The 20,832-nt window shown below is 36.8% G+C and overlaps 1 protein-coding gene across 1 annotated transcript in view; it reads right to left on the bottom strand.

Annotated features, from left to right (window-relative positions):
• The window catches only part of csrnp3 (cysteine-serine-rich nuclear protein 3), a 46,076-nt gene extending 26,715 nt beyond the window's left edge, over window positions 1-19,361 (bottom strand). The window contains exons 1-2 of the mRNA XM_084725199.1: window positions 19,027-19,361; window positions 15,731-15,771 (exon numbers count right to left, since the gene is read on the bottom strand). The gene's annotated coding sequence lies outside the window, so the exon portion shown is untranslated. The remainder of the gene's footprint in view (window positions 1-15,730; window positions 15,772-19,026) is intronic.
• Window positions 19,362-20,832: the final 1,471 nt, after the last annotated feature.

Here is a 20,832-nt window from a genome sequence, read left to right as displayed (position 1 = left end):
CAAATACTGCACTTTGTACCAGATTAGACTGAAACTACCTATAATATGTTCTTTATTGGACAGTAAACAAACACAGCTATATCCTCATTTGTAGGGCTGGGATGTACACGATACTAGATTCCTAGAGACTTTATATCATGAGTCATATTTCCAAAAGCAGTCAGTCTTTCAGAGTTTAATTTCAGAAGCATCATTGTTATACTGCATAAAAATTGGTAAATAAAATAGTTTTTGAAAGAAAACTACAACATTTAGCTCCATAAAATGTGAGAATTTAAGTTAACATCCTTCACATAGAAAACTGAACTTGAAAACTGTCTTTTCAAAACCCCAAACATATAAAAGTGGTAAATAAAATGTACAATAGAATAAATAAATTTATATGCGTTTTGAAGAATATATATATATTAATATTTAGCTGTTCCTGCTCATCAAGTAGTGAACAATAAATAAAATAGAAAACATGAATATATGTGCTGCCCTCTCCAGGCAGGCAATGTCTCTTCCAAGTGGTAGCTGTTGGTTTTGAGTTTGAGTTTTGACCCTCTGAGGCTGCTGTAGCTGCTCAGTATTCAGCGTTAGCAATGTGAAATCAGCAGACAGTAGTTTGTTTCAATGGATCAGAGAAATTTTATGCCTGAGACTCTGATTACACGTTTTATGTAAGTAAGTAAGTAAAATTGATCCATTTGTTAAAGGGATATTTCCCCCCAAAATGAAAATTCAGTCATTATCTATTCACCCTCATACTGACTGAAGGTTAGGAGACTTGTATTGCACCAGACAAGCAGCATAGAGGCATTTTATTTGTGTATTTTTCTGCTGCTTTATAATTTTCAAAAAACTGGTCACCATTCACTTCCATTGTTTGGGAGATTCTGCAACTCTGTTCTCCTGTGAAAGCAGGAGCAGTGTTTTGTGAACTAAAAAAAATAAACCTCACCTTCATTTGGCATGAAGGTGAGTAGACAATGACTAAATTTTAATTTTTGGCTGAACTACCTCTTTAAAATAATATTACCAAAAACACAATGCTAATTTCTGTTAGTGCGTCAATGGGAATTCCCATTATATGTTAACATCAAGCTAATAAACTAATTGCTAGTTATTTAGCGAACATATATGTTTTTTAAAAAGCGATTCAGGAATTGTGAAAGAAAAAAAGAAATCATGTTACTTCAGAGAATGTATTTTTCTCCCTACTAATTAGACATCATAGACCCAACAGTACAGTAATAAGATGTAAGAAGCTGTACTCTGTATCAAAAAAAGAGAAATAATGTACAACAACAGACACCTAACAGTGCACTAATAAAATATAACAGGCTGTGCATGGTATTAAATTAGAAAAAAATAGAATTAATATGTCCTGTACAAAGTACAGCTTGTTATGTCCTGTAAAATAAAGTGTGACTCAAACTCTGACACACAACCTGACTCATCAAAAACTTTCCTGAAAAAGCAGTTCCCAGGGTCCTTTGAACAACATTAGTGATCTTCGGTGTTTATGTGTTGAGCTAAAAAGCCTGAAAGCAATCACTCCATCGACCCTTCACTGATCCCAACGAAACATCTCACTGTGAACTGTCTGCCTTCACGACAACATATCAGCAAGTGACCATGAATCAGAACCTGAGTAAACCGGGGATGAATCACTGCACCCACCCTGCTTCATCACCTTCATCACACCCATTCCATTATCCATCTCCACGTTCAGCGCAGCAGTCTCAAACAGGGTTCAAATACATACAGAACATCAAGTGATACAGGTTCAAGTCTGAGGACAAGGGTCTCCATCAGGTCTCCACCAGCTGCACACTGCAGCTCCATACTGAAGCATACAGATCATAATGCCATAACTGAGAACCAGTTCATCCACTGTGCATTTCAAAAGACATAAAAGACACATGGACTGGCTGTAAACAGTAAGTATATTCAAAGTGAACTTTTTTTTTGCAAATATACACTTATTCTGAATTTGATGCCTGCAACACGTTCAAAAAAACTTGAGACAGGAGCATGTTTACCACATGTTACATCACCTTTTCTTTTAAAAACACTCACTCAGCGTTTGGGACCAGAGGACACTAATTGTTTGAGTTTTGAAAGTGAAATTCGTTCTCATTCTTGCTTGATATACGACTTCAATGGCTCAACAGTCTGGGGTGTCTGTTGTCATATTTTGTGCTTCATTATGCACCACACATTTTCAGTGGGAGACAGGTCTGGACTGCAGGCAGGTCAGTCTGGTACCTGAACTCTTTTACTACAAAGCCTTGCTGTTGTAACACATGCAGAACGTGTCTTTGCATTGTCTTGCTGAAATAAGCAGGGACATTACTGAAAAGAGTCTGGATGGCAGCAGATGTTGCTCCAGAACCCGTATGTAGAGATCCTAAAATGTTAAGTGTGCAAAAAGTAACAAATATTTAATGTATTTCTACGATTATCAGTAAACAGCAGCCTTGTAATGATAGTATAACGTCTGACTCAAGCAGACAAGCACTCTCATCTACATGCTGGCAAGGAAACACATAGATATTAAAGAGAGTGGTACAAGGACAACGTCAGGATCGATCACAAAACGTTCCACATCAACACCAATAAATGGAAGGACATTACACAGGCAGACATCTGCTGGGTAGAGGAGTTTATGAAGCAGCCAAACTCCACAGTGAATATTTCCAACAAGATGTACGAGACAAAGGAGAGCCTTACAACAAAGAATGCTGATCAACGTTCGATCAATTAGTCACAGAAAAACAACAACAACAACCTTTAACACGATTCAGATAGCGCCCTGCCATTAGGCTCCAGACAAAAGATTCAGGGGATTACTGTAACACTTAAGTCACACAACTGCTAACGCTGCTGTAGCTGCCATTAGCTAGTTAGCTCAGTTAATGGTTTTATTTGACTGGGACACAGGCTCTGATGCTGACGGAGGCCAATTTGATGATTCTCAGTTGCTTTAACCAGGACTGTGACTCCAGGGATGATGAGCGACACATCGAGTTCAGGCAGGGATAAAGTATAAAAGCTGTTATATTGAAGCAAGTTCATTTGTAAGCATACACCATCGACTGACTGAAGTCTGAAGTTATTTATCCCCGTGTTTTAAACGAGACTTGTGTGATGTTATTCTGGTTTGAAATAATTAACAAAATGTTCAGTCTCCTGCTGGTTGTTCTGACTGGGGCTGAACGATTTTGAAAAAAATACCTAATTGCAATTACTTTGACTGATATTGCAATTGTGATACGATTAGAGCAAAGGATCATTTTTGCATCATTATTCTCATATTAATTGAAAAACACATTAAAACAGTTATGGTGTGTTATTCTTTTCAGGGATCTGTACAAAACAAAGATGTTTTCTGAAGTCTAGAGAATGATGCGATGACCAGGAACACCTCTGCAGCACCAAAATATTTAATTTAAAACGTTTTTTGACACACATTTCACCTTTAACAAATATTGCACATATTGCAATTTCGATAAAATTTAAATCAGTTGTTCAAACCTAACTCTGACACAGCTGTTTGCTGTTAGCATTTAACAGGCGGCTCACTTCCTGCCCCAAAAAATATACATTTAAAGCTACTACAAAGAGTTTTTAACTGTTTATGAAACAGCCTCAAGATTAAGTTACAGTGAGTGGCACGTTATTCAGTTAAAAGGAAGAGGGAAGGATATTTATTCAGTTAATTTTAATTTTGATGTTATATTTTGTGGTTATGGCAGAGGAAACACAACCGATTTTGTCCACAGAGGGCTCCAAAATCAATCCAGCACGAAAGTTCTTTGTCATAGCTTTAAATAATTAAATTAATATCATAAACATGCTATGAATATTCAACGTTTAGCTTTAACTAACAACTAATAGTAGACTAGGAAAATCTGAAGTCCTCTGAAAGTCGCTGTCAAAGTCAAACACCCTCCATATTCTCACCTTCTCCGTGCTACATGAAGATCTACAATGGTATGAAATTTTGCAGGTGAATATAAATAAATCCCTAATTAGTTTGTTACATATGTATACACTAATTATTTGCATATAAATGTATATTTTTAGGAGACGCCGTTCCTACAGGAGGAGTGTTTGAACGCTTTCCAAATGTGTGTATGTGGGGGAGCAGGGTTGGGGTTGGGTGCGTATAGATTGGTATAGATTGCAAATTTGCTTCCTTGTTCTGTGTCTGCGTCTGCCAAATGCCTATGCCATTCAATATGGCTGGTCGCCTCACAGACTACTAGTGTTTCCACAGTGATGAAGCACACATTTATACAGCCCAGATGGCTTGGCAGATATATTTATTAATTCTTTCTTTTCTTTTCTTTTCTTTCTTTCAAATGTGAGAAACATTTTTTTCATTGCCGCGTGAGTGACGGAGGGTGCATTCCAGTGGAACCAACTGATGGGATCACGGAGCAAAGACAAACCCTGAAACCACAAAAGATCCTGGGCCATGCAGCTAGTCTGAGGTTGTGCTCATCCATCACTGGTGTCACACTCAGCCATACACGGCAACCTTGAGAGAGAAAGAGGAAGCTAGGCAGGGAGAGATAAATAGATAGATATGGAGAAAGAGGCTCGGTCTCAGCTGGACTCCCCTGAGGAGAGGCTGTGGCCTGGATGATTATACAGCTACAGATGATGTCAGTGGAGGATCCCTGCCATCGAGAGAACACAAACACACAAGGCCACAGCAGAGTGTGTTCAGGAGGGGAGCTGGGGTGGGGGGGCATCTGCCTTCATCTGTATGTGCTACCATCATGTTCAGGAATAACACAATAAACAGCCATTTGCATCCTGTCCCAGGAGAACACACAGGACCACACATGAAATATAAATTAATGCAATGGATGGTTAAAATCATGTGTATAAAAACCTGACAAATAAAAACAAGCAGGCAGCAGTAGAAAACTCTGGTAGATCTTTCAATTATTCTACAAAAATCAAAATTCAATGTTGCAAATGTTGCTGTCCCCTATTTTAAAAATCTGCTGTTCAACACAGACAACCATTGCACAAATCATATCGTATAGGAAACAGGACAGGAGGCACAAAGCTTTCTCAATTGTCATTGAAGCACAGAGTAAAAAGGGTCAATTGCTGTGCCTTCATCAAGTTGACTGGGGGATATAGAACGACCAGAAATGGAAAAAAGCTTCATAAATGTAAAGATTCTGTTTTGCACTGAAAATAGAAACTCTTTCCAGTAAAGACAAAAAATATACTTCAGTTGAAGGGGAAAAATCTTGCATCAAATCTTGATGCGTTAATCTTACTGCAGTTTACAGTACCAGGGTTTTATACATATATTTTTATAATATTAAAATTAAGTACGTGTGTAAAAAAGTACTTAGATAAAAGCAAAATGTAGTATTCTCAACATTACTGCGTTATGATTTGGAATTTTTTTCCCGAATAATAACAATCAAATTTATACAGAAGAAATTCATTATTTTTGTGCTTTCACAAATAATGTATTTGGGTGCATCCCTACTGGGTACGGAGCAGTGAGGAAAAACACCTGAAACAACACACTTGTTCTGCAATAAAGATCAGATGGACAAATTATGCAAATAAATAGCAATAATTGTCAAGCAAAGTCCTCTTCGTACTCAGTCAGCATTGAAAGAATTCCACATGCACGAGGGGGAAAAAAACATTCAACAATTAAACACAAAGGAATCCATTTACGGAAATGTAGCGACATCTACAGATTTATGCAAATGAGACTTCACATGCGCTCTGTACATTTGTTAACTTGCACTTGCCTGAGGCTGCAGACAGATCTGCTCCACACACACATGAAAGAGGGGTGGGGGCGGAGGGGTGGAGAGGAGAGGAGAGGAGAGGAGAGAGTACAGCCCACTGCTCAGCACTCAGCACACGGAGGAGCTGCAGCCTGGTGATGCCTGCTGCAGCCTCCCTCCTGCAGCTACAGTACAGCCGAGTGCTGGAAATCATTGATCTGCTCTTCCTCCTCATAGAACAATAGAGGAAGCATGGCTGCTTATTAACCACATGGGTCCACAGCAAAGGGTGGCCGGCTGCTACTCAAATGCCCCATACCTGGCTGCACGTGTGTGATTTTAACATCATATTAAAGGAGCAATGTGTAACAACTGTGTGCACAAAAATGAGCACAGCGGTCCAAATAGTGAGTTAGAACATAGACTGTCTATTAAATAGGTTGAAATCCTTTTTCAACAATACAATATCTATTTTTATTTATTTAAAAAAAATCCTGACTGAACTAAAGATAATGATAGAGACTGATAGAGAGATTTGTGTCGATCATACTGGATTGTTAAACACTGAACTGATATATCGATCCATATCAATGCATTGTTAGACCCTGACAGTCTATGGCTGAAGCCAGTTGTTTCCCCCAGCACCGTCTTCCCCAAGGAAAACTCTGCTGGCTGCAGGAACTCTGCAGGAGTGCAGGACGAGCGTAACATCGTAAAAATAAACAAGCTTGATCAGCTGCGTATATCTGTCAATTGTCTGTCAATGTAAAGTTAAGCCTGTTATCCTGAAAACAGAAGCGCACTGATACAAAAATATGACTTCGGTCACTGCCTGCTTTCTACCTGCCAGACACCATTACCATATTTCTCAGGATAATCGTTATGAACTATATCAACAGCTTCTACCAGATTATTAAGGATTTCTTACAGATCAAAAACAGACATTTACTCAAAAGTACAAACAAAAATAGTTAGTAATGCCCTGAATAGAAATTTTAAAAAGGGGACACTGTGGCTGCAGCGTTGTTAGAGTAGTAAGTATTACAACTTCAACATATTCCTTAATCTCTGATGACGTATCATGGTCATTTTATGATTTATTACAATAAATATATTATAGAATTCTCCTTTAACCCTTTAATGCCATTTGCATCATGTTTTGATACATAAGTTTCTCAGATTCCTACAAAATCAACATGATCAAGACTGTCCTGAAAAACCTGTTGTATGCAATCAGAGTGGATTATCAATGCACTGCAGGAAGCAGCCAATCCAACATGGCTGCTTTAATGTAATAACTCGCACGTTTTTGGCAGGAAAATCTAAAGTAATTCTGTAAAAGTTACTGAAAGAATAAGTTATATTCTTAATATGAAAGTGAAACAACCTATAATTACTTAATATTCTGCAACTTATTTTACAGTAATATGTGTCAAATTTGATACAGCAGATAATTTATTTGTGAATTCCTAAATAATGATCAATTATCTGATTTCATGATGCAATCTGCATTATTCCTACAAAATATACCTGCTCTAATTTTAATCACTTGTTGCAAACAGTGATGAGCAATTGTGGACTTACAAATAACTGATTTTTTTTTATTGATTTTCAAAAAAAAAACAATTCCTTTATTATCATAATATGTACATTATTATCGTTGCCCAATTCAGGTTACAGTGACCGAGCTGTTTTTGCCGACCACAGAGTAAAATAAAAAGTTTCCTGTTTGGAAAAACAAAACAAAAAAAAAAACTTAAATGAGCCAGATTTTCCAAAAGCAATATTTGATTTTATTTCTAAAATAAAAATTATTGGGATCAGTGAATTTTCATAAATGCTCAACGTATCAAATATGATACAAACAAAATATCTCATCTGTGAATGATACAGAATTAAAAAAAATATATATGTATTTTGTTGAAAGATCCAATAAATAACTACCAGAGTTGTGAATAACTTCCAGTGTTTGTTGCCATGTGTTACTACTGTATCCTGGTAAAAGACTTGAATGAGAATATTCTTGTTGAGAGCTTGTGAACTCATTTGACTCCTGACACGATGGTGTGTGTGCGTTTGTATTTTTTCACACAGCATTAGCAGAGTTTTAATTAAACAGAGCTGCACGCTTAAACTGAAGTGTAATCTTTTGAGGAGATATTTCATCCAGCATCTCACTCGTCTTTGTTGTTACAAGCAGCGATCAAAATATGTCGTAGCAGACAAGCGCGAACGAGCGAGCTCCACACTCAGACTAATGTTTTGATTTGCTGTAATTCAAGTCACACGGCGCGGAGGCATAATCAGGTACTCTCACCCTCATGTCAATCACAATGCTCCCCTAAATTATTCATGCCTCTATATTTTATTTATGACTTTATTTTCCCATGCCACCTGAAAGTTCGCTAAAGCTGGTTTGCTGGCAGAAACAGAACTGCCAAAGCATTTCATCGAGACAGCGCTGCTTTCATCTCACACACAGGCTGGGAAAGCTGTGGGATGTGGGGTTCATATTCTGCAGACAAGCCTTATCATTTATATATATAGCGAGTATCATGTTGAGATCTTGAATCATTTTTTTATATGCAAAACATTCACACTGTTATCTGAGAAAATTCAGGAAGTAGGCCAGCTCTGCATATGATTAAAGCATACGGAGAATTACAGTGATATAAAAAACAAAGTGACGCAAAATACTTCCTGAGAATGAGCAATGTGAATAGTTATCCAGGAAATACACCTCATTTATTGTGTTTTTTTGTATATTTCTGACCAAAATCTTGTTAAAGTCCGGCTTTGAGACAATTACACAAGATTAAACATGATTATATTCTATCAATTTTCACCTATAGATCATGGATACATCCACTGTGGGTAAAATGTGACTAATTTTATCTTACCTTTTGTAAAAAATAATTCAAATATACACCATAAACATTATTTAAGATGAAGTTTAGAGTGTTGACTTCTACAGAATTCAATCATGTTGAAATATTATACTGGGATCCTTTAATAACAGCAGTGGTGGATTTCATAGCAATATTTATTTATCTTTCTTCCCCAAACCCTCTATTGTATGGACAGCCTATAAAACATCCACATCATATTACATTAAATATTAATTTAACTGAATCGCCAAGGTGATAATCATGTGAAAATAATGTTCATTTTTTCAAAACAGCATGAACTATTTGGAACCATCACATTTTTTTTAAGTAAATCTTTGGTTTTTATATTTATATTAAATATTTTTCTACTCTTTAGTCACTGTACTGTCAGGGTTAATGAAAAAAAAGGATTAAGCTTTTTTAATTTAAACAACATTCATGCAACAGACTGGAATAATAAAGTCTGGCCTAGGGACTCAGATCCTGTGACCACCATTAACGATTTACCTGAACAGTTTCAGATGTTGTATAAGGTATAATTGTAATTCTTTACCATCACAACATGGGGTAGACATTAGTCTTTTTTGTGATATCATGTTTGGTTCAGGAGATATGAAGCAAAATACATAAACACAGAAAACAGAACAGCCGCCAAAAAGTGTATTTTTGTTTAATCTCTTTAAAAATGTTGAGCTTTTTTCTATGTGGCTTTTTGCTGATAAGAGATTAAATACTGAAAGATTAAACAATCATACATTCGGTTAAATTATGCTGAAATGACTAAAGATCAAAACATCTGCACTCTTATCTCAGTTAAGCAAAATGTATTTCCTAAGCTTTAGGTGACGAACACCTTCATCAGAGTGCGAGACCTGCCAAACTTTGCAAACACGTGCAAAAAATACGGCTTAACTTTTCTGTGGCTATCAAAGACTAGAAAAAATATTTAATGCCCCTGATGTGAAATCCTCTATAACGTGTGATAGTTGTGACTAAATGATCAATGATCAAATTTAAAGTTAAAAAAAAAAGTAAGAGATCAGTCAGAATTTAACAGTCAAAAACCAAACCCACTAACTGTCATTTGATTCTGACTCAAATGTTGCTGAATCCTGATTGGGGCACAGAAATACACGGCATCATGTTTTGCCAACTGTGCCTGACCCGGTTTAAACCAGCGAGAAAACTAGAAAGACAGAAATTACTCAAGTGCAATAACAAAAACCACAGTAACTTCAGCTGAATAGTATGTGTTCATGTTGGAGCGGAGGAGGTTAATTGAGAAAATACATTTTTAATACCTCTAGAAAAGGAAAAAAGGAAAAAAAAAAGCCACATTTAAAACATTTAAATCTGACTTCATACGCTAAATGCACACATTTATTTTACTTATTTTACCGGGAGGTCTCTGTATGATTTCTTTTACAAAAATGAACTGGTCAAAACGGCAGCAAAGAGCAGTTAACACACTGTCACATACAATTCATTTTATTTTATATCGTACTGCATCATAACATATTGTATCGTATCACATCTTATTGCATTGTATCATATCGTAGCTTTCTTAATTCATATTTTATAGTTCAATTCTTTTTTTTTAATTTTATTTGTACTCTATTCATCACTTACCAATAATCTATCTGTATTTTTGATCCTTGAGCTCCTGTAACGTGTGAATTTCCCTGATATGGGATCAGTAAAGGTCTTATGGTATCATATCATATCTTATCTCATCTTATCATATTTTATTATATCGTATCTATATTGCATCATACAGTATTGTATGGTGTGGTATCATATTTTACTGTATCATACCTTATTGCACCTTATATCATATCGTATCGTATCGTATCGTATCGTATCGTATCATATCGTATTGTACCCCATCCTATCCTATCCTATATTTCTCACCAAATGTTTTACATGGATGTGGTGTTATGCTTGATATGAAAGTAGTGTTTAAATAAAGTTCATCTTGTAAATTATTACAACCCCAGGGTGAACTTTGTGTGTTGTTCCGTGCAATTGAAACAAATGGACATGATCTATCCTATCTTAAATAATTTGATCCAAAATTCTTACTTTTATTTCAGTAAAGCTAGACCCAGTAACTTGTCTTATCAATGCAAATTCATAATCTGCACTGGCTGCAGAATATTTGTAAATAAAACAAATAACTACTGAATCACTGGAGATGTCGATGCCGGCACGCGGGCTGTGTAAAGCGTTTATGTAGTGACATGCCAGTCATGCACTGACAAATAAAACTCATTAAGGCAGAAAAATATGTCTTTTTTTTTCTTAACACTTAATTAGCTGGCAACAGACAAAAGATTCCAAATAGGTGTCATGGCAACATCTCAAGAGAGCACAATCGTGAACCGTGAAAGCCCAGAGCTCAGCAAGGAAGGAGCCAAAGACACAAAAAGAGTCACATCAAAAGCTTCTAAATTGGAACCATGAACCCTGCTGAGACGCACAAAGCTGCTCTGTAATCTCAAAGGTTGATATTAGTTCACACTACACACCTACTGTATACTTCATTGATGCCTGCGATGTTAATGCCACGTTTGGGAAGGAAGACGACAAATAAAACACGTACAGTGACAATCAATGAAAAGCACGAGGGCAGAGGCTGCCACCGCTTGTTTCGTACGACCATAAATTGTGTACATAATCAAATCCAACATTTCTACTCATCAAAATGAAACGTGAAATCACAGAAAGCTGCCTGCTTAACAAATATACAGTGTCACCACCTTCACCTGCCTAATTAACTGGAAACCATCCTTGAAAGGTGTCGTGTTTTATTCAAGACTAGAGAAAATAAAATTATTAAGAGGAAAACGTGCTAATGTTTTTTAATATGGACACCTTTTATATTTTATGTTTCCAACGGTCACAGGAGTGAAAACAAGAGTGACTCATAATGCCTGCTTCGTGTGCAGGGACATAAGAATTATGAAAGGGCTGTAGAGCTGCACCGATTAGATTAATCGCCAACCGTTTTGATAACCGATTGATCAGATTGATTTCATTCTGTGATTTCAGCTCATTGAATGTGAATGTTTTCTTGTTTCTTTAGTCCTCTGTGATAGAAAACCAAATGAATAAAGACATTTGAGGACATTTTTCATCATTTTCTCATATTTTATAGACCAAACAACTAATCAATTGATTCAGAAAATAATTATTAGTTGCAGCCCTAATGAGCTGTATCAACACACTATTTCTGTGTCTGGTTATTATCTTCTTTTTCTTTATATCGTTATATCGTGATATGGCAGAATTGTTGTCTTTTCCTGGTTTTAATTTTTTTAAACTTACCAGACTGTTTGTAGCTGTTCTGTTATTTTCCTTTGCCCACTCAGTCACTGTATTCACATTACTGATGATTATTTATCAAAAATATTGTGGAGGATGGGATAGGATGGGAACATGGTGTCAGAGTAGGCGGAGTCACTGTGATAATGCATCCTGAGTGGCAGCATTAGCTTTCAGCTTGAAGGCTACGAAAAAAAAAAACACCCATGAGGAAGAGGAATGAGGAAGAGTTGTCGTACGATTGACTGAACAAAAAGAAACCAGAGATCTTTTTACAGACTGCCAAAAGGTAAAGAAAAGAAAGGCAAACAAATCGCTGCAAACAACTGGAATCCACGTGGATTTGCCATTTTGTGCCAGGCGTATGTTGTGTTTTCGGTTAAAATCAGCCCTTAAGTTAAATACTGTATTGTATAATGTTCCGCATGAATTAAATATCTAGCGTTTTTCATTTATATCCCATCCTCAACACTGCCGTATGTGTACATGCCTCTTCAATAACTTCACAAAATAAAAACATCTGTACAGACCTGATCCTTTGGTGTCCTCGTCACTTTTCTTCCTTCAACAAATCCACCTTGAAGTAACATCATGACCACTTTTGTGCTTTGCTTTGTCTGTTTCCCCGATGTAAAATCAAGTCCATATAAATATCAGGAAACCTAATTTTTTCATCACATGTCAGTATCTATAGACCACTGCTTCTTGTGTAAGTTGTGAGGATCTCTGTCGACTCCATCTGTGTTTAATTTACGCAGATAATCAATTGTTTTATTTCCCTACTAAAGACAGCCATGATGCAGGATGTTTAGCCACTCAATCTGACCAAAGTGACATCAGTCCATACAGTCTGTTCTGTGCACTATATTGAGTTATTTTCCATTTATGTTGGGATACAAAACAGAGATCTATATTTTTTACAAGTTCGGCCTATAATGTTAAATTCACCTCATTTATCTTATCCTGGTAGTGAGATGTCAAGCAAGGTGTAAAACAACCCATTGGATTTGTTATAGAACAATAAAGATTACAGCTCCGGCAGTTGCTTTTTTATTTCTTCCTTAAAAGGTAGAATCAGTAGGATTTGTCTGAACTGTTCCTAAATGCACCAAAAAGAAAAGTTCATTGTTGAGTCTCATTGCCAGGACGTGAAACACTGATGTTTTGGTTTTGTTTAGTATCTTGAGCATAGCAAAATAATGAAAAAATAAGGAACATAAAGGCAGACAGCACACACTTTTTACATCGATTTTCTTGGGTAAATGTTGCATATTATGGCTTTAATGTAAAGCAGAATCCAGCTTTACTGCATCAAATTACAATCTGACCTTCAACCCGACTCTGTTAACCTGCCTGAACCTCCAGGTCGAGCTTAGAGCCGTGAATTCTTGCTGTTCCCACATAAAAGCAAACAGAATTGATTTAGCTGTGCATGTGAACCTTTTCTGTGTGCAGACAATTCACCCACAACCGCCTCCTGCAGAGAGACTCTCCTTAGCGCTGTTAAGCCATAACACCTTTCCTGTGAATCTTTAATGGACCACATTCACCGTTATCAAGCTTTAGCCATCTGTGCTACAGTATGTAATAGCAGCATGGCTGAATCACTTATTCAAATAAGTCAGCTTAATGATACTGCTTTTTCACAAGTAAATACATCTACTTAATGTTTCAGTGTCCTTTAACTCGGTGCCACATGTACTAATTAAATTCTGCTCCTCTGAGGACAGGGTGCTGATAGATTGAGGAGACAGATGGATCATGGAGGAAAAATACACACAGTCACAAGGAGAAGAAGAGAGGCCCCCGTCCCCAAAGACACACACCACCCCCATCCTCACCTTTCAGATCTCAATCACAAAGACGGCAATGGCTGTGTGATTATGTGTGCGTGGACGCATGTTTGAGTGCATGCTTTCGCACATAAGGATGGACTGTTGGTGCTGCCGTTTGTGTCTGACAAAAGAGGCTGGCGGAGGAACAGTAAAGAAGGAAGGGAAGGATAATGATTGTGCCATATTCAAGTCCAATATGTAAAAAAAACAGACAGTATATGCACAAGGACAACTGCATCTTTTGATTATATGAGTGAAGCTTCACGTATGACAGTAAAGAAACTCCTTTATTGGTCTTTACAGCCTTGGAAATATTTCATGGCCTGCGATTTCCCTTTTTTGTAGCACGGATGGTTTATTTATATGAAGAATGTGTTCTTAATTATGACTTTAAAACATATTTATAGGGATTTTTTATGTTTAACAGGCAGCAATTAATTTTAAATGATCTAATTGTATATTTATGGAGATTCTTAGTCATGCCTGTTAAAGGGTGTCTAAGGGTGTTTCATTCTAGATTAAAACAAGACTTGCAGAGTTTAAAATAAGTAAAATCCAGATTTGAAATTAAGCAGAGTTTTGTTGCACATTAAAAACTAATCACTGTTTAGTAATTCCAAGTTTATTGACGTTAACTGAAATTTAAGAGTTTAATCAATATAAGCACCGTGGAGATCCTTGCTTACTCAGTGTGCTGTCGGGGCCTAGCAAGTATAAAGAGGGGGGAGACCTTGACTTTTGGCTGCTCTGTAATACTTAACAAATTGTTTGCTAGCAAGCTAAAAAGTCAAAATATTACATTGTTTGCTAGCAATCTAAATAAAAAAGTAAGTCAAAAATATTACAGTGTTTATGAGCTAGTTAAAAAGTTATATTAGCTTTCGCTGCTACCTAGCTAAAACATTAACAATATATTACATTGTTTTTGAGCTAGCTAAAATGTTAATTTAAAAAATTAGCCTTTTGTTAGCTAAAAAGTTAATAAAATGTGAGCTACATTTTTGCTAGCTAGCTAAAAATTTCACAAATGTTACACTGTTTGCTAGCTAGCTAAAACATTTGCTACATTTTTTTGCTAGCTAACTAAAAAGTCAAAGCTACTACAAGGAACTTTCATATTTTGTTGATTTTGTTTTCACCTTAAACTAAATCTACCATCAGAAATAAAAAATTACCTAAATAAATACATCCTACTGCTTCATTTTAACTGGCTAATGTACAAGTCACAGTACCTCTGTTTTAAAAAACAAACAAACACAGGCTTCTTTCATTTTTTTTTAAAAAGAGAAACCGACCCGGTAGCAGCCATGTAGAACAACTATACAGAAATAATTAACCTTTTCACAGATGGTCTCATTAATTTATGTAAACAAGGCAGGGAAGTAGTAATAGTAATGCTGCCATATTCAAGCCTAATATGTAAAAAAAACAACAGACAGTATACACAAAGATATCACTGAATCTTTTGATTACATGAATGCAGCTTATTACATTTCTTCATAAGAGTAAAAAAAAAAAAGTTAATCTATCTGTCTGTACTGCCAGCATTGAAATATGTCATGGTCTGTGATTTCTCCCATTTTTCTAGCAGAGATGGTTTATGTACAAAAAGAAAGTAAATATCAAGCATATAAGACAACATACAGTAGAAAGAATATGTCCTCTTTTCATCATTTTGATATCAGAGGCATCTCTCTGGTATAATCCAGTGAGAATAGCGCAGCTGTCTGTATTGACTAAACACTGTTGTCTGCATCAACATCACATCATATCTTGTTATCAGAGGGTCTTTTGTGGCAGCGTAGCAACAGTTGCACGAGCTTTGAACCATCTATCTCGCAGGCATGAATTCAATATGTTAATGTGCTGTGAAGACTGACAGTATGATATTTCAGATGGCAAGAGGGAGACGTGGTCTTACCTTTAGCAAAATGTATTATACTGCAGCGACCTGCCTCTGTTCTGTGAAGAAAAGAGAAGAGAAATATAAATTATATGTGCACTGCAGCCACTGCAATAGAAACCATGTAATCTCTAGACTTAAAAGAGATCATGCAAAAGGTGACTTTAAATTAATGTTTGTTTGTAGGGGAGATCAGGGACAATTGTAACAGAATTAAAAAACATTTAATTACTCCAATCAGAAACAAGCTACAGTGATGATACACATTGCCTGTGGAACATGAGCAGGATCATTTCACCTCAGCAGAAGCTGTCAACAAAAGAAAAGATTTCGAGGTACAAAAGTTATATTTGGATTTTGGTTTTAGATGACAGCAGACTTTTATCAATTTTAACATTAGGTTACTGGTTACAATATAGGTGTGTTGTGTTACAGCCAGTATATGTTTTATTTTATCATTACTTTGTCATTTTATCATTGTATAGTTATATTTTATCGTTCCTGCAAGACTGGAGGCAAACATCTCTTTGTTTTCTAGCTACCTACAAAGTTAACATGTTACATTGTTTGCTATCTAGCTAAAAAGGGAAAAAAAAAGCTACATGGTTTGCAGTCTAGGTTAGAAGTTAACAACATGTTACACTGTTGCTTGGTAGCTAAAAACTTAACAGCATGTTGCATTGTTGCTAGCTAGCTAAAATTGTAACAAGATGTTACATGGTTTGTTAGCTAGCTAAAAACTTAACAAAATGTTATATGGTTCACTAGCTAGCTAAAAACTTAACAAAAAGTGTCATTTTTCAGTATCTAGCTAAAAGGTTAACAAAGCATTACATTATTTGCTAGCTAGCTAAAAAGCTACATTGTGAACTGGCTGGCTAAATGGTTAACAGAACATATATCTTAGAAAACATTGTTAGATACAACAGTAATGTGATTACTTTGAGGCATACTTTTATTTGAGATACAGTGGGTTAATGTGAGTTTTTAACACTCTGACTTCTTGCATTGAATTTAACAGTAGAATACAATATAATATATTATTAATCATTGCACATACATCCTTTATATTAAAGATGACTAGTGTATGTCAAGTAGTCTGTGAGTTGTGAAAGAAAATGTTTAAGAAGTGTTAGAATTGCCCCTGGTCTCCTTCATGGTAACACAAGGTTCCATAACAAGAGAAACACAAAGCCTTTATTTTGTAATGCTAATGTTGTTATCAGAGTAGCAGCAGTGGGCTACACAGGTTTTGTCAGGGAAAGTTTGCAATTTCAGCACTGATGTATGGAGGGATGATTGACAGAGCTTTATCTAAATCTCTTTGTGAGACACTCTTTCCTTTTATAGCTGGGGGGGGGGGGGGGGGGTATCCCCTGGGAGGCAGGAGGGGAACAGACTCTCTGCCTCCTCTGCCTGTTCTGCAGGAGGAGGCTCTGCAGGGATCCAGACTCTCTCCTCCCTGCGGTCTGCATGAGAGCCTCTCAGCCAGTTGGCCATAGACCAGTCAGCCGGCTCCTAGTATAGTAGTAGCCCTGGATGACACACATGTGTGACCTCAAAAATAATACACAAAGCACACAGAAGCTCTAACATACAGGATCCTTTTCCAGGCTCTGGGGCTATTTCAGACTTACACATACAGCAGAGTGGTGGACCTTTTGTGCACAAAGTGTTTGAGCAATAAAATGATTTAGTATGAACAAAGAGAACCTGGTGGAGAAGCATTGGTATAATGATCAAATCCGAATGACCATCTATGGGCTTGGGAATTATATGTAATGGGATTATGTAATTAGGATACAAAAAAAGGGTAACTGTAATCCATTACAGCTACAGGGGAAAAGTACAGTTATATTTTATGAAACTGGGGCTATCAAGCAGAATTATGATTTTAAAATACATTTTAACATAAAGAAGAATATACTACTATATGCAGTGCACACCCATTACAGCACTTCATGAGTCTCACAACATCACTCTGATCGCAGTGAAACCAGCTAATCTAACAGCTGTCAGTTCATTATCATGGTCTCTAGTGAAACAAATGCTTCACTGGGTAAAAATTTCAACATTATTTTGTCTTTAAATCAGAAAAGAGGAACAACACCACAGTACAGTGACGGTTCTTCAGCTGTGAAAATGCTGTCATCGTCCAAGAACTCAACATCTAATTTAAGAAACATTTACAGGAAAAGACAAACTGCTAATTACAAAGAATAACCGTTAGCTACACAATCAACTGCTAACATTAGAACAACCTCAAATGTTAGCTACACAGACCGACCACTAAAATTAGCTGCACAGACCAACCTTGAATATTAGCTACACAGACAACCGCTAATGTTAGCTACACAGACCCACTGCTAACATTAGCTACACAGACAACCGCTAAATTAGCTACACACAACAACTGCTAACATTAGCTACACAAAATAACCACCAACATTAGCCACACAGACCAACCGCTAACATTAGCTACATATAGCACTACAACTAATTCTTATTTTCATTATCTTTTTGTCTAATCGATGGATCTTTTTTTATTATTTATTTATTTATCAAGGAATTGTTTGGTCTATAACATGTCAGAAAATGGTGAAAAATGTTGGTCAGTGTTTTCCAAAGTCCAAGATGATGTGCTCAAATGTTTTAGCCCACAACCCAAAGATATTCAGTTTACTGTCACAAAGGAGTAAAGAAATATTCATGTTTAAAAAAAGTGGAGTCAAAGAAATTTTATTTTCTTAAAAACTGACTTTACTGACTAATCAATTCATTTAATACTTGATTAATTGTTGCAGCCAAGTTATATAGAACAACTGCTGACATTAGCTACTACTATTAATCTACATGTACATTTGTACATAACAGGGGGACTGGACACTTAATAAACCTAACAATTAATATAAAACATTATATTAGGTTCAACTGTTTCACTATATTTGGTATTGTAATTCAAAAGTAGCAGAAAGTAATCAAGTTATATTACTTTCAGATTGTAATACTTGGATTAGGTAACTGATTACAGGCATTTTTAGAGTAGCCCTGTAAACCCTGACCATGTAGTTTCAGCAGATGTCCTGAGCACAGAGACAGCTGAGGTGTGATGTCCAGAAAGAGTTTGACAAATTGACCATTCAGGGATGTGTCCCAAAACAACAGGCAAACAATACAGAAAAAATACAGTTAAATTTATGCAACAGAGAGAAGACGTGAGAAATGAAGATATAACAGGCCCGCATTTTTCCATTAAATTAATGTGCATGTGTTAAAACAACAGGCCTTTCACATTAAAGACTGGTCACACTCACCATTCATTTCGTTACTATCATCCAGCCAGTCAATGACGCCCTTCTTTCAATGGACTTGTCTTTATATTTCTTCCTGCACCATGTCACGGTTTTCCTCCGCAAAAAACCCTCCGCCTCCCGTGACAAAGCGCTGCCGGATTCCCGAACAGCGTTGGACTAACCGGCACAATTTGTCGCATATAACAGCGCTTTAACCAGTTTCTCCTTCCGGCTGCTGAGGGAACAATGGTGCAGCATCAGACTGACAGCTCCGCGGACAACGTGACTTACTCCGTCCAATCGGTAGTTTTATAAAGCAGGAATCAGCCGCAGAGCGCTGCTGCCTGCCCGCCTGCCCGCCTGCCCACTGTAGCCTTCAAATCCCACGGTGTGATCATGTGCGCCGACTGCTGCTGCCAGAGGAGGCGGGCTTAATTATGACTTTAAAACATATTTATGGGGATTTGTTGCGTTTAACAGGCAGCAGTTAATTTTGATCCAATTGTATGTTTGTTCATGTAGGTTCTTAGTTATGCCATTAAAGAGTGCCTGACTGGATTTGTTTGATTCTAGATTTAAACTAGACTGGGCTGTAGAATTTAGAAAATACTTAAAATTAAGCAGAGCTCTGCTGTATAATTAAGAGCTAATCTCCATTAAGTAAATCCAAGTTGACCAAGAGAGTTTATTCGATATGGAGGTGCTCTGTCAAAGAAATTAAAATAAATGAATAAACGAATAAATAAATAAAGTGTGTACTGATCTGGACCTTGTAACTACAAAGAGGGAGTGTGTAATAATACAGGAATTTATGTACATAAATGAGATATATTATATATAAGTATGTTATTTATTATTATCAATCAACGTAAAGTCATAATCTATATGTTCCCGTTACTTTAGAAATAGCCATTTATAGTTACATACTGTAGGGTCGCCTTATGGAGATCATCATCCTGCGCCGTCTACGGCAGCGCAGAGCAGACAAACTGCACTAACAGTGAGTCTTGGGAAGCCCATGGCGACCTTACGTAGACGCCGCAGCGTAAACACGGAAGTAGACGGGGAGGCTAGACGCGGGTGATTGCTGGCAGACCATTTAGTGTTGTGAACCTTGACTGGCACAGTTTTGACAAATGAAGGATCATACATACACTGTACCAGAACAAAAAGCAGCGGACAGTGAATCCCCGTCATCCAAGAAGCGGAGACGCGAAGAAAGTAAACGCAAGCATGACAGGAAACGGCAAAAACACGAATCAACATCGGCATAGCGTTTACACGATGGAAATCGCTGATGGAGGACAAACATTTTCACAGTGACGCCGAGGTTGCCTGTTTTCTGCTGGACAGGTAATTCATCCTACACACATAACTAGTTAGTTTGTTGTGAGATAGCGTTCACTCGCTATTTTGTCCGCTGACGGCCACCGTACTCGTGGTGAGAGAGGGGCGGTGTTACATTACTAGCTATCTAAAAAGGTAATTTAAAAGTTAGCTATTCTTTACTAGCAAGCTAAAACTTTCACAAAAGGTTACAGCGTGTGCTAGCCAGGTAAAGAGTTAACAAAATCTTACAATGTGTGCCAGTTAGTTAAATCCTTGCAAAATGCTATACTGTTTGCTAGTTAGCTAAAAAAAGATACATTTTGTGCTAGCCAGCCAAATAATTAACAAAACGTTATATACTTTGCTAGCTAACCAAAAGGCTAATTAAAGGGTTAATGAAAATGTTACATTGTGGGCTAGCTAGCTTAAAAGTTTACAAAAAGTTACATTGTGTGCTAGTTAACTAAAACGTTAATGAAAACATTAGTGTTTGCTAGC

Source organism: Lutjanus erythropterus, chromosome 8, assembly GCF_056507025.1.
Source record: "Lutjanus erythropterus isolate fLutEry1 chromosome 8, fLutEry1.hap2, whole genome shotgun sequence".
NCBI lineage: Eukaryota > Metazoa > Chordata > Actinopteri > Lutjaniformes > Lutjanidae > Lutjanus > Lutjanus erythropterus.
Note: the sequence above shows the minus strand (reverse complement) of the source record. Positions and strands in the feature narration are given on the sequence as shown.